This window comes from Humulus lupulus, chromosome 3, assembly GCF_963169125.1.
Source record: "Humulus lupulus chromosome 3, drHumLupu1.1, whole genome shotgun sequence".
Lineage (NCBI taxonomy): Eukaryota > Viridiplantae > Streptophyta > Magnoliopsida > Rosales > Cannabaceae > Humulus > Humulus lupulus.
Window position 1 is genome coordinate 115,937,264 of NC_084795.1, and position 14,648 is coordinate 115,951,911.

Consider the following 14,648-nt stretch of genomic DNA (forward strand, 5'->3'; position numbering starts at 1 on the left):
CTAGAATTAAAAGAAGAAATCATAAAGCAAGACAAGAGCCATACCCTAGCTTGATCCCTTCTTCTTCTTCTTCCATTCTTTCTTCTTCTCCTTCTCTCTCTAGGTCACGCCTCTCTCAATCTCTCTCTCTCTCTCTCTCTAACACACGGCAGCCACAAGAGCATAATGCTCTTCCATTTTTCTATTCCCTCTTTATCCTAATTACCCCATAATGACCCAATTAAAAGAAAAATGTAAGTTTCCTATTTTTTATTTATTTTCTTTTAATTTTAATTATTATTTTTTATCACAATTGATAGGAGATAAAAGATGATCACTTCCTTTCCCAAATAACATTATCACCTTATTTTTAATTTATTTGAATAATAAAATATATAGAAATAAACCTCTTCCTTTCCCACTCTAAGCCACACGTCCACCATGGTTTCCCCTTCCATTTATTTTATTTATTTTTTAATTATAATAATCAATTAAATCTAATATAAGGAAACTATAAAAAATGTGTAGAAAATCCTACACATGTGCATCATGCTACCATGCACTTGCACACACTAAATCACTAGGGTGCATCACTACCTGCCATGTACCTTAGTGCATTCAACGAAATCTCACATAATCACATTTTAAAAATTAAATTAAATAAATTCTACCAACATTTTTAACAATTAAATAAAATAAAAAAACAAACAATTAAATATAGCAAACAAAAAATGAAATAAAATAAAAAAACGTTTAAATCAAATAATTCACCGCACTTAACACTTAAATAAAATAAAACACAAAATTTTAATAACTAAAAAAAAATTTGGTGCGCTACAATATACCCTCCTTAAAAGGAATTTCGTCTCGAAATTATTTCTTACCAAATTAATTCAGGGTATCTTTCTTTCATGTCTTCCTCCAACTCCCATGTTGCTTCATGTTCCGTACTATTCTTCCACAGGAAATCTACACTTACACCCATATAACATCTCATAGGGAGCCATCCCTATAGTAGCTTGGTAATTGTTATTATATGAGAACTCCATTAGGGGTAAATATCGGCCCCATGACTCTGAAACGTCCAAAGCACAGCACCTCAACATGTCTTCTAAAATCTGTATAGTCATCTCAGACTGGCCATCAGTCTGAGGATGAAACGCGGTGCTAAACTTTAGTCTTGATCCCATAGCTCTCTGTAGCCCTTACCGAAAGTTCGATGTGAAAATTGACCCATGATCAGAAATTATCGACTTTGGCACCCCATGACTTCTCACTATCTCACAAACATATAGATCAACATATTGATCCACCGAGTATGTGGTATTGACTGGCAGAAAATGGGCAGACTTAGTGAGTCTATCTAATATTGCCCACACTGAGTCATGCTGCTTGGTGGTTCTAGGAAACCCTACCACAAAATCCATTGTTATATCCTCCCATTTCCATTCAGGAATGTAGAGCAGTTGAAGCAACCTTGCTAGCCTTTGGTGTTCCGCTTTGACTTGCTGGCATGTCAAAGATCTAGCAACAAACTCAGCAATGTCCCTCTTCATACCATGCCACCAATTTAATGCCTTTAGGTCTTGGTACATTTTCGTGGACCTTGGGTGCAAGGAATAAGGCATTGTGTGCGCTTCTTTCATAATACTTTCCTTAATTTCAACATTGTCAGGCACGCAAATCCTATCCTTGTATCTCATCAATCCACCATTATACATTGTGAAATCGTTGCTGCCACCTTCTTGTACCAAAGCCTCTTGTTTCACTAAGGCTTCATCCAATTTCTGCCCTTCTCGAATTTGTTCTAATAGGGAGGATTGCAATGTGAGGTTAGCCAAACCACCCATCACAATTTCGATGCCGGCATTCATGATCTCTTTTTGAAGAGGCATCTCTATTGTACGTAGTGTTGAGACATCCCCATGTCCCCGCCTACTCAGAGCATCTGCAACCACATTGGCCTTGCCTGGGTGGTATAGAATCTCACAATCGTAGTCCTTCAATAATTTCAACCACCTTCGCTGCCTCATGTTCAGTTCCTTTTGTGTGAAAAAGTATTTTAGACTTTTGTGGTCGATGTATATCTCGCACTTTTCTGGAAGCATAAGCTACAACCTTCCCATCTTGGATCAACACGCATCCCAAGCCATTATTTGATGCATCACAATACACCACAAATTTCCTGCCCTCAGTGGGAACATAAAGGATAGGCACAGAAATTAGCTTATCCTTCATGGTCTGAAAACTTTCTTCACATTTTTCTGTCCATGCAAACTTCTGATGTTTGCGGGTTAAGTTGGTCAACGAGGTTGTGATCTTTGAGAAACCCTCGACAAACTACCTGTAATAACCTGCCAACCCTAAGAAACTCAGAACTTCTGAGGCATTCTTTGGCTGGGGCCAGTCTCTAATGGCCTCGATCTTCGATGGGTCTACTACTATCCCACTCTTAGACACTATGTGCCCTAAGAAAGTTGCCTGTTCCAGCCAAAACTCGCATTTAGAGAACTTGGCGTACAACTGATGTTCCCACAACCTGTTCAGAGTCAGCCTCAAATGTTCCTCGTCCTCCTCCTTGGTCTTCGGAATACTACCACAAACTTGTCCAAGAAATCCTTAAATATTATGTTCATCATGTCCCTAAATGTTGCTGGGGCATTGGTGAGTCAAAAAGACATCACTAAGAATTCATAGTGCCCATAGCGAGTTCTGAAAATCATCTTTGGAATGTCTCCCTCTTTCACTTTCAACTGATGGTACCCGGATCGTAGATCATTCTTCAAGAACACTACTGCCCCTTGCTGTTGGTCAAAAAGGTCACCTATCCTAGGAAAAGGATAATTATTCTTAATGGTGACCTTATTGAGTTCTCGGTAATCAATGCACATCCTCATACTCCCATCCTTCTTTTTCACAAATAGGATTGGTGCTCCCCTTGGCGAATGGTTAGGTCTTATGAACCCCTTATCTAACAACTCCTGTAGCTGGTTTTTAAGTTCCTTCAACTCTACCTGCACCATTCGATAAGGCGCTTTAGAGATCTGTAGAGTCCCAGAATGTTTACTTAGTTAGCTAGTTAGTTATAGTTGTAGTATTTTAGATTCCGTAGATTTTGGTTCAAATCGGGACTTACTTGGAAACTCCTAGAAATAGTTATGGATTTTATAAGTTTAACCTGTAGTTTAAGAATATTAATTATAACATAAGGTTTGATTAATATTGCTTGTCCTAGGTGTATTATTTATTATAACCTAAGGTTTAGATGAAACCAATAAGAATATGACACTTTTTATAAGCATGATTATTAGGGAATCAGAGTTTGTTATTTTATGGTTAGGTTGTTATGTAAATAATTAAATAGATTTTCCGTAACTTTAGGGTACTGTAACTTCCGACCTATTTTTTACCCAATTATATTATGAATTTCGAAAAATAGTATTTTTAGAAAGTTGTAGATAATTGAATTATCTTTCTAACAGTATAAAGATGGTCTAAAGTGGAGTCCTACAGCTTTAGTTATGTTGATTGTACTACATGTGAGTTTAGAGTTACGAGATTTAGGAAGTTAGAGGTTTGGATTCTATTTTTTTTTATTTTTGTTTTTAATTTTAAAAATCAAGCTTTGACTCCTTAGACCTCCCTTTGAACAATTTGACCAAGTCCTAAGCCTTTGACTGACGAATATTCAAATATTTTCAATTAAATTCATTACTTTTATTCAAAGCAAAAAAAAAGATTTTTATTCCTAGAACTCTATAAATATGACTTAGAACCCAGCCATTTCACTTACTCTTCAGCTGTGATCAGACTCCAAGGTGTTAGTGAGACCAGAAGAGTGATAAACACTTGGGTTGGGAAAAAGCTTTGCCATTTTTAAGCTTTATCAAATACTTGGGAAGTGAGGTTTAGAATATTTCGGTATTGGAGTTAGACCAATCCATAAGGTCAACTAAGGTACTCTTATTCTTTAAGTTCAATCCTTTAAAACTCTTTGCTTTCTTTAGTACTTTTATTCAGATCCTAACTTGTGATATTGGTTTTGTATTAGGCTCTTGAAACTTAAAGATCTTTCTTGGTAAGTTTCGTCTTGAAGGTTTAGTTTCCACATTTATTCTTTACTCTTTAGAAATACTCACCATTATATTATTGGTTTTTGGAGTGTTCCAAGTCCCGCATTTGTTCTCAAATATCCCGATTTTGGTAAGGAAAATAGGGTAGATCTTGTATGTTTGTATGATATGTTATGTTATATGTTATATGTTATGTTATCTTATGTTGTATGTTAACATTATGTATAGTATGTTTATAGACCTTGGGCACATGACTTGTCTAGCTAGCAAGTCCCAATAATTTATGGGCATATGACTTGCTTGGCTAGCAAGCCCCACAAATCTATTGGGCATATACTACTACAATGGCCAAGTAGTATGATGGCCATTGTAGTAGTATATGACATAAGTTTATGATATGTTTATAGTATATGTTTATGATATGTTTATAGTATATGTTATTGATATAATTTTATGTATCTATTAGACTCACTCTATTTTTAGTTTGAAGCAGGAAAATAGATACAAAGGCGGAAGGATTCTTAGAAGCTTTGTGTGTGTGTTGAGATGAATGGAGTGGATGGGCTGCGTGTCGATTCGAGGATGACGTTATTTTCTTTAGTCTTTTAACATTATGTTTTATTTATTTCCGCATTTAGCTTTGTAAACAATTTCATTTAAAGTTATGTTTTATTTTAAAACAATGAGCTCATTTATGTATTACAAATAATATTATTAAATTTTTCAATAAAGTTATGAATTTTTCTCATGTATGTTCTCTTTAAAGTAGTTGTTATGTCTAATAGGTTTAATGATCTAAGTCTTAGAATAGTTGGGTCATTACAGTTGGTATCAAAGCAACGGTTCATTTGCATGAAGTTCTCTTTGATACACACGCTCAAGCTCCAAATCTAACCGCCAATGTAAGTATTTATGTTTTAGTTATTATGTTTATGTGTTTTAGCTAACATTTTAGTCTTATGTTTTTAGTTAAAGATATGGATGGAGATTTAACATATAACGATATCCGAGCCATTAAGGCCTTAAAAAGGATTAAAGAACCAAGAAATATAGTAGGAATATTGGAAAGAATCACTCAGAGATTGCAGCAGCGACAGCAGGTTGACAACACTGTGGAAATTTCCAGACTACGTCAACAAGTTGAGGATTTACTGCAACAACAGCGACAGCAGGCTCAGCCTCCGCCTCCGCCTCCGCCGCAACCACAACCTCAGCAAATGGCCCCAGCACCCCATTAAGTTGGTCCATATGAGGGATGGCCAATGGCGAACTATGCACCATACCCTGCTAGACATGTGGAGCCTATCTATGAGCGGTTTCGTAAGTAACATGCTCCAAACTTTGAAGGGACAATCGACCCCTTCAAGGAAGAAGAATGGCTCAGAAATGTGGAGCCGATCCTTGTGCACATGAACCTCGGCAACGCGGACCGCATATCCTGCATTTCGTCTCTACTCAAGAAGGATGCAAGAATATATGGGACCTAGTACAGCAGACTCACGATTTCACCACCATAACTTGGACCAGATTTGTGGAGCTATTAAAAAAAAAGTACTACAACTCAGCTGTCATTGCTTCCAGGGTTAAGGAGTTCGCTAGTCTGAAGCAGGGCAACTTGGCAGTAGCAGAATATGCTCGGCAGTTTGATCGATTAGCTAAATTTGTGCCAGAGCTGGTTCCAACAGATTTTCTGAGGGTGACCAAGTTCGTTAGAGGACTTAGACCAAAGATTGAGCTAGGGGTTAAGCTAGCAAACCGGGAAATACTACTTATGCCGATGTTATAGAAACGACAATAGAAGTGGAAAGGCTTCAGGAAAATTTTAGTAAAGAGGAGGCCAGTAAGCCTGAGCCTAAGTAGCATGGTCAACCCCAGAATGGTCAGAACAACAACAACCAGCAGTCCAACAACAATAACGGTCAGAAAAGAAGGCATCCTGATAACAAGCAGTCCGACAACGACAAAAGGGCACAGACAAATAATGGAAGTAATAAGTCGGGTTATGTAGAATACTCACAATGTGCTAAGTGCCAAAAGAAACATCCTTGTGAATGTCGAGCAAACACCAAGGAATGCTATAACTGTGGTCAGGAAGGACACCAGAAAAGAGAATGTCCTCAGCTTAAGCAAGGGGGGAAAAGGGAAGACAAGATGGTTCCTGCCAGGGTATTTTCCTTAACCCAAGGAGAAGCTGATGCTAGCAATAAAGTGGTCACAGGTCAGATTTCTATCCTCAATAATAAATGTTCTGTATTATATTGATTCGGGAGCCACCCATTCGTATATCTCGTTAGGAATGATAGAGAAATTAGACAAACCTTGTGAAAAATTTAGAACTAGGTTTGAAACAGAATTACCTTCAGGCGAAATAGTCTTATCATCACGGGTAGTACGAGGCATACCAATCAAGATTGAGGACGTAGAATTAGAAGGAGACCTAATAGAACTGGAGATTAAGGACTTTGACGTTATACTGGGAATGGACTGGCTAGCAAGGCATGGCGCAACCATCGACTGTAGACGTAAGAAAGTAATGTTCAAAACTCCTGACGGTCAGAGACTATGCTTTATGGGAAAGGTTTCAGGTCTATGCACACCGCTTATTTCGTCTCTTAAAGCTCAAAAGATGATAGAAAAAGGATGTCAAGCATTCTTGGCTAGCGTTACGGATGTGGTAAAGGAAACACCACTAATGGACAGAGATGTGCATATTGTAAAGGAATTTCCAGAGGTATTTCCTGACGACTTGCTAGGATTGCCGCCAACTCGGGAAATTGAATTCACAATCGAACTAGTATTGGGCACCGAGCCTACCTCCAAGGCACCATATCGGATGGCACCTACCGAACTGAAGGAGTTAAAGACGCAGCTACAAGAACACCTAGACTTGGGTTTCATTAGACCAAGCCATTCGCCATGGGGAGCACCGGTTCTATTTGTAAAGAAGAAGGACGGAAGTATGCGGATGTGCATAGATTACCTCGAGCTAAATAATGTGACGATTAAGAAAAAGTACCCACTACCCCGGATTGATGACTTGTTTGATCAATTTCAAGGAGAAACCGTGTTTTCTAAGATTAATTTACTGTCCGAGTATCATCAGCTCAAGGTACGGGAAGAGGATATTCCTAAAACAACATTTAGAACTCTTTATGGGCATTACAAGTTCCTAGTCATGTATTTCAGTCTTACCAATGCTCCAGCCGCGTTTATGGATTTAATGAATAGGGTCTTTAAGGATTATTTTGATAAATTCATCGTAGTATTCATCGACACTATCTTGGTGTACTCAAAGGACGAAGTCGAGCACGAGGAGCACTTAAGGTTGATCTTGTTACGACTGAAGGAGCTTTAACTCTACGCCAAATTCAAGAAGTGTGAATTTTGGCTTTCGCAAGTAGCATTTCTTGGCCACATAGTAGCCATGGACAGAATTGCTGTAGACCCATCTAAAGTAGAGGCTGTTAAGAATTGGATAAGACCAAAGAATGCATTAGAAGTAAGAAGTTTTATGGGACTAGTAGGATATTATCAGAGGTTTGTAGAAGGCTTCTCCAAAATTGCCACCCCACTTACCAACCTGACCCGAAAGCAGCAAAGGTTCAACTAGATGGATAAGTGTGAAGAGAGTTTCCAGTTGCTTAAGGATAAGTTATACTCAGCACCAGTACTTTGTGTACGAACACCCAACGATAAGTTTGTAGTATATTGCGATGTATCACAGCAAGGATTGGGTTGTGTGCTGATGCAGAATGACAAGGTGATAGCCTATGCCTCAAGGCAACTGAAGGAGTATGAGCAACACTATCCAACTCATGATATGGAGTTGGCAGCAGTGGTGTTTGCATTGAAAATCTGGTGCCATTATCTTTATGGAGAACGGTGTGAGATCTATACGGACCACAAAAGCTTAAAGTATTTCTTCACGCAAAAGGAGCTCAACATGAGGCAGCGCAGATGGTTAGAACTAGTAAAGGATTATGACTGCGAAATTTTATACCACCCGGGAAAGGAAAATGTAGTTGCCGTTGCGCTAAGTAGGAAGAATTATTGAATTCTAGCATCATTAGTTGGAATAGAAAAGCTGCTACAATAAGAGCTGATCAATGCTAGAATAGAAGTAGTCGTCAGTAAACTGGCTAACTTGTCCATTCGGTCGAGTCTGTTAGAAGAAATATGGATTGGGCAAGGGCATGATGACACGTTAATAACACATATGAATGCCGTTAGAGAAGAGAAGGCCACATATTTTTCAATATCAAGTCAAGGGCTATTGAGATATAAGGATTGGGTATGCGTGCCGAATGTCAAGGGATTAAGATGAAGATCTTAGAAGAAGCGCACAATACCCCATACTCAGTTCACCAAGGGTCGACCAAGATGACTCACGATCTTAAGGCAATGTATTGGGGGCCAGGAATGAAGAAGGATATAGTGGAGTACGTGTCTAAATGTTTGGTATGCCAGCAAGTCAAAGCAGAACATCAGCAGCCTGCAGGCTTATTGCAACTACTTAGCATTCCAGAACGGAAATGGGACGACATAGCCATGGATTTCGTGATTGGTTTGCCTCGAATGAATAAGCATCACGATTCGGCTTGGGTAGTAATAGATAGATTAACCAAGTCAGCTCATTTTCTACCTATCAATACTTTGTATACAACAGAGCAATACGCTGACATCTACGTCCAAGAAATAGTAAGATTGCATAGAATCCCTAAGACAATAGTGTCCGATAGAGGATCGGTGTTTACATCGAGATTTTGGAGAAGCTTGCAGCAAGCTATGGGCACAAAGTTAAGTCTTAGTACAACATTTCATCCACATATCGATGGTCAGTCCAAGCGTACTATACAGATTTTAGAAGATATGTTGCGCGCTTGTGTACTTGATTTCAGAGGATCATGGAGTAAGTATTTGCCGCTGATAGAATTCTCATACAACAATAGCTACCAGTCAACATTTGGGATGGCACCTTATGAGTTGCTTTATGGAAGAAGGTATCGATCGCACTTACATTAGAACGAGGTAGGAGAAAGGCAACTACTTGGACCCGAAGCTGTTAGAGAAGCTCAGGATGTTGTAGCACTGATTAGAAAGTGTATGCTCGCTGCTCAGAGTCGTCAGAAAAGCTATGCGGATACCAAGCGACATGATGTGGAATTCAAAGTCGGAGATCAAGTCTTCTTAAGGATATCCCCTATGAATGGTGTGAAGCGGTTTGGGAAGAAAGCCATGCTTAGTCCCAGGTTTATAGGTCCTTTTGAAATATTGGACTAAGTGGGAGTAGTTGCATATAGATTAGCCCTACTGCCAGCTCTAGCAGATAGTCACAATGTGTTCCACATCTCGATGCTGCGTAGATATGTGTCAGGCCCATCTGACGTCCTCAAGTGTGATAAGATAGTACTCCAGAAAGACTTAAGTTACGAGGAACAGCTGGTTAGCATCCTAGATAGAGGGATGGAAGAATTACGGTCAAAGAGTATTCTGATAGTCAAAGTCCTATGGAGAAATAGTTTTGAACGGGAGGCAACGTGGGAGTTAGAGGAGGACATGCAAGCTCAGTATCTGGAATTGTTTGGTAAGTAAATTTCGGGGATGAAATTCTTTGTAGTAGGGGAGAATTGTAGAGTCCCATAATGTTTACTTAGTTAGCTAGTTAGTAGTAGTTGTAGTATTTTAGATTTCGTGGATTTTGGTTCAAACCGGGACTTAGATGGAAACTCCTAGAAATAGTTATGGATTTTATAAGTTTAACCTATAGTTTAAGGATATTAATTATAACATAAGGTTTGATTAATATTGCTGGTCCTAGGTGTATCATTTATTATAACCTAAGGTTTAGATGAAGCCAATAAGAATATGACACTTGTCATAAGCATGATTATTAGGGAATTAGAGTTTGTTATTTTATGGTTAGGCTGTTATTTAGATATTTAAATAGATTTTTCGTAACTTTAGGGTACTGTAACTTCTGACATATTTTTGACCAAGTTATATTATGAATTTAGAAAAATAGTATTTCTAGAAAGTTGTAGATAATTGAATTAGCTTTCTAACAGTATAAACATGGTCTAAATCAGAGTCCTATAACTTTAGTTATGCTAATTTTACTATAGGTGAGTTTAGAGTTACGAGATTTAAGAAGTTAGAAGTTAGGATTATATTTTTTTTATTTTTGTTTTTAATTTTAAAAATCAAGCTATGACTCCTTAGACCTCCCTCTGAACAATTTGACCAAGTCCTAAGCCTTTGACTGACGATAATTCAAATATTTTCAATTAAATTCATTATTTTTATTCAAAGCCAAAAAGAAGATTTTTATTCCTAGAACTCTATAATTTAGACTTAGAACCTAGCCCTTTCATTTACTCTTCAGCTGTGATCAGACTTCAATGTGTTAGTGAGATCATAAGAGTGATAAACACTTGAGTTGGGAAAAAGCTTTGCCATTGTTAAGCTTTATCAAATACTTGGGAAGTGAGGTTTAAGTTCAATCCTTTAAAACTCTTTACTTTCTTTAGTCCTTTTATTCAAATCGTCACTTGTGATATGGGTTTTGTATTAGGCTCTTGAAACTTAAAGATCTTTCTTGGTATGTTTCGTCTTGAAGGTTTAGTTTCCACATTTATTCTTTACTCTTTAAAAATACTGTAACGCCCTGGATAGCCAAGACCGTTACACTGTGTGTTTATAAAGTGCCAGACTTGCTAATCAAGTCATTAAAGTAAAAGCGTGTTAATGAAACAGTAGAGGAACTAGGGTTAAAAGTGTTTTGGTCTCAAAAGTTACAATTTTCATTAAGAGACATTATCCGGTTACACGGGATCCCAATTTAAAAATCAGTTTAAAGATCATTTATAGAAGTTGTAAGACTCAGATACAATAACCAGCCATACTAAGGCAAAACAAGCAATTAGGTAGTCCTTGTCCTGGTCCACTTCTCGATCGTGGTGATCGAACAGCTAGCTATGTACATTTCACCTTGGAGCTCTCCACCTCGGGCTTGGTCCAGCCTGCCCTTGCCTTAACCTGCACCACGTAGCACCCGTGAGCCAAGGCCCAGCAAGAAAGCATGATAACATAGTAAGATCAGCAACACTTAACAAATATTTCACAATGCTCAACCAAGAATTCAACATTTCATACATTTATCCAATCAGTAATAACAGTTGTCATCCAGACAGTCAATCAACTATATTCATAGCGCAATATTCACGTTCATAACCAATAGATTGTCATACCCATCAAATAACATTCAGGGTTGGCACCCTTAGTCGCACCCTCTATTTAGCACACTGTCTTCGGCTCAATAGGGCCGCCCCCAGTGTAATACTCACTGACTCCGGCCAGCTTAACCGAGCTCAGTGATAAACAAGCTGCCTCAGCTCCCAGTGGCTGAGCCGCGCCCCAGTGCGCAAATAATGATTCCGACACCCTTAGGCCGGTAATCGCCTGTCCCATGGCGTAATAACACCATCTCACGACATGATAAACAAATATAGGGAGCTCTTAGTCCCATCGTGTCCACATGATTATTCATATTCACATAATAATGCATACAAACATAGGGAACACTTAGTCCCAACCTAACCACATACTCAGGTGCAGCTTTCTTACCTTTCAATTCACTGGTTTCCGATGCCACGTAGCCACAAGCACGGTCCTCTACCCTGAGCCTCTCCAAAGTCCTAATCAAAACACAAATATAATATTCTTTGTCATTAACCAATCCAAGACTACCTTCCCGGTACCTAATCCACACTCTCGGAACCCCCAAAACCTTAGAACAACACCCCGGAGACATCCCCCGAACCCCCGGAGCAAAGGTCAAAAATTGCAAAATATAACACCCTGAAATTTGCCTTGTGCCGCGGCACCACTTTCCTTGTGCCGCGGCACCCAACACCAGAGACCCCTAGGCCGCGGCAAGCAAAAGCTGTGCCGTGGCACACCATCGCAGACCCGGAATTCTGGGTTTTTCCCTCACCTTTTCCCGAGCTCCAACCTCTCCAAATCACCCCAAACTCCATCCTAAGTCCCAAAATCAACTCTAAACCCTTAGTAAACCTCACAACAACCTAAAAACATCATGCCCAAGCTCACTCACACCTTCAATCCTAAAATCCACTCTTGAATTTCACACTTAACAACTCAAACCAGAAAATTAAGAACAGCTTGAACTCAAACACAAACCACACTCCAAACTCCCTATACCTTAACAGAAACAAGCCTAATAATCACACAGAAACCTTACCTTGAGTGGTGAGTCCAACCTCCAGCTCTAAACCTCCTTCCCCCTTGATTTCCCAATTCTGAGTTCATACAAAACCAGCCACCAATTTGTTTCAATTCACACTTATCAACCAAAAATCAGACTTGAAACTTAGATATACCATAACCAAAATCTTACCTCTGAGTATTCTTGGTCTAAGCTTGCTTGACAACTTCAATCACTCCTTAATTCTCCTTCCAAGAGCTAAATTCAGCTTCTCCCTTCCATCTTAGTTTTGCTCCTCTAGGTCTCCAACATTCAGCATAAAGCCCCTTTCTCCAAGTGTTATACGTATTGTATTTTCCTTCAGCTCTTACTCATCTATTCCCTGCCAAAAGACTAATTTAACCCTCCATTTATATCCTTTACTAACTAAACCTCAAGGGCATACCTGTCCTTTCATCAGCTTTTCAATTCTACCACTTTCCCATAAAACCTGTTACTCTCTATGGTTACTAACAGTTACGCAGGTTACCAAATCACCAGTTACCAATATCTAGTTTTCTAGGACCGTCCCGGCACGTGCATCACACTGGTATCACGGCACCCACGTGGTACGATTCACACATCATAATTATCACATAATATAATTCACATAGTCATATAACATGCTTAAAATCATAATCATGCATCTTAATCATAATCATCACACATAATTCTCATCATGCCCTCCCGGCACACTAATCAAGGCCCTTAAGCCTTATTAGTGAATTTAGGTCGTTACAAATACTCACAATTCTATTGTTGGTTTTAGGAGTGTTCCAAGTCCCGTATTTGTTCTCAAATATCTCGATTTTGGTAAGGAAAATAGGATAGTTCTTGTATGTTTGTATGATATGTTATGTTATATGTTATGTTATCTTATGTTGTATGTTAACATTATGTATAGTATTTTTATAGACCTTGGGCACATGACTTGTCTAGCTAGCAAGCCTAAATAATTTATGGGCATATGCATTGCTTGGCTAGCAAGCCCCACAAATCTATTAGGGATATGACTTGCTTAGTTAAACAAGCCCCACACTACAAGAAAAACCAATTCTCACAACACATGGTTATAAGACTATTGAAAAGTATTATAAAAGCTAGTTAAAAAAATGGCTCATAAAATAATGTTGTATAGTGTAAAAGGCGGGTAGTGAATTTATTTAGACGGAACTGAAAATTAAAATGGTCTTAAAACATATATCTTTATTACGCCAAAGTCGTAAAGAAAAAGCTTGGCATCTGGTTTGATCTGAAGGACAACTTGTTGTGCCATGGGTAGCCCGAAAACACGGTAAGGATAGGGGTTTGGTTGAGCCATTGCACATGAATATGAAACCAGATTTTTCTTCTTCTTCTTCTTCTTCTTCTTCTTGTGAGTTCTTCATTTTCTTGGGGACAAGAGTTCCCAAATCAAATCCTTGACATCCCTTTTGTATCGTAGTCTTTCTTTCATCCCGCATGGACGAGCGATTTGGGGTTCAATTTTAGTTTGTGAATTGGTGCTGCCATTCTCTTCTCTCTCCAACTACAATTGTAGCACTCAAATCGGTGATTCAGCGACACATTCGGTTCGTCTTTTTGTTTTTGGAAATTTTATTTGGATATTTGTTTAGTTTTTTAGATGAACTTCCTTCTTTCTTAATTCAATAAATAGTTTTTACTTAATTCGTTATCATTATCATCAAGTCAAAAGATCGCCTTGAGGATATGAAGTCGACAGAGTTGGGCTTTCTCCTTGCTTATGCTGTTGCTTTCTATGCCTTCATCATTCGTAGATCTCTTCAAATTTCTCGTGGTAAAACCCCCAAACCATTTCTCTTTCTTACACACACACATATATTTATATGTATGTATTCATGTGTTCTAATGGTTCATATAAGCAGTGCAGATCACCACACCAAACTCTTTGGTTTGCGTCCTGGGTGGTTCATATCTCAATGCCTCAATGTATACACACCTTCTCTTTCTCTTTCTCTGTCTCGGTCTTTATCTTCTTGCACAGGCTTAGATAGATGATAACATTTTTTATGTTTTTGTAACTTAGGATGCTCGGATGCTCAATGGAGGAATTTTCGTGCAAATTTACCTATTCTCACCATCGTTTTGACCATTTTTTCTCGTCTGGACAATGTTTCGAGGACCTTTCTTCATTTTAAAGAAAAACGGATGTCTCTAATTTGGCTCGTAATACAGTTAACAATGAAAGAAAGACTACTATTCAACAGGTAAGGGTCATTCTTCCCTTTTCTATGAAGTACTGTTGTTTAATTTCTAGTTGGGCAAGCTTTGACAAGATGAAATAAATTAAAACTAAGATTCACCAGATTCTC